Genomic DNA, 1,215 nt, shown 5'->3' on the forward strand with positions numbered 1-1,215 from the left:
TGGGCAGAGCATCACCCCCTGGTGGGCATGCCGGGTGGATCCCGGTCGGGCGCATGTGGGAGTCTGTCTGACTGCCTCCCCGTTTCCAACTTCAGAAAAATACAAAAAACAAACAAACAAACAAAAAAAAAGTGGAAAAAAAAAAAGAATTTCAAGATGATAGCGCTCTCTTCGGCAGCACATGAACTAAAATGAAAATTATAGAGGCCCCAGCGGGTTCACTCAGTTGGTTAGAATGTCCTTCCAAAACACCAAGGTTACAGGTTCAGTCCTGGGTCAGGGAACATATGGGAAGTGACCAGTGAATGCACAACTAAGTGGAACAACAAAATGAGTGCTTTCTTCTCTCTCTCTTCGCCCCCTTCTCAAATGAATCAATTAAGAAAAGAACAATACAGACAAGGTTAGTATAGTCCCGGCACAAGCATGACATACAAATTTGTGAAGTGTCCTATATTTTTAAGCCATGGAGATGTAGTATACAGCACAGGGAATATAGTCCATAATATCGCAAAAACTCTGTATGATGACAGATGGTTACTAGACTTACCCAGGTGATCACATCATATGTAAATGTTGAATCACTATGTTGTACACCTGAAACTAATATACTATTGTATGCCAACTATACTGTTAAGAAAAAAATGTATTTTAAAATGTCAAGATAGCAAAATCAGCGCATCAGACTAAGCACAAGGCTTTGTGTGACTGCACAGGTCGCATGCCCATGAAGCTGGTCCTGTTGCCAGTGTCAGGGCCCAGGTTTTAAGAGACTGGCAACCTTCAGTTCCTGCCTGTTGAGACACTAAGTCAAGCCAGCCGTCACATAAGCAGTTGACTGCTCTGAGATCACCACACTGTGAGAAGCCGAAGCCACATGGCCAGGCCACAGGGGATGAGGTGCCGTGTGAAGAGAGGCTAAGGGGCCCCAGGGTGCCCAGCACATGAGCGAAGAGACCATCTTGGGGGTGGAGCCTGCAGCCCCTGCCACCCAGCCAGGGCCTGCCCAAGCTTCTGACCTACAAAAATGTGATGGAAACAAAGTGTTTGTTTTAAGCTACTAAGTTTTGGGGTAGTTTGTTACCCAGCAATAGATGATGGAAAATATACTGTCTCCAGTGTTATTCAAAATGTCAGTTACTAAACTCTGATATAAGACGAAGCACTTTTGACACACTGTCTTTTTAAATTGTCATAGCCAGTCTGTAGTGCAAT

At 44.4% G+C, this 1,215-nt stretch overlaps 1 non-coding gene across 1 annotated transcript; it reads left to right on the forward strand.

Annotated features, from left to right (window-relative positions):
* Positions 1–359: 359 nt before the first annotated feature.
* LOC136386613 (U6 spliceosomal RNA) lies at positions 360–461 on the forward strand. The gene has a single exon (XR_010747980.1). It is a non-coding gene; the product is annotated as a U6 spliceosomal RNA (small nuclear RNA).
* The last annotated feature ends 754 nt before the right edge of the window (positions 462–1,215 follow it).

The sequence above is a fragment of the Saccopteryx leptura genome, chromosome X, assembly GCF_036850995.1.
Source record: "Saccopteryx leptura isolate mSacLep1 chromosome X, mSacLep1_pri_phased_curated, whole genome shotgun sequence".
In the NCBI taxonomy this organism is placed as follows: domain Eukaryota; kingdom Metazoa; phylum Chordata; class Mammalia; order Chiroptera; family Emballonuridae; genus Saccopteryx; species Saccopteryx leptura.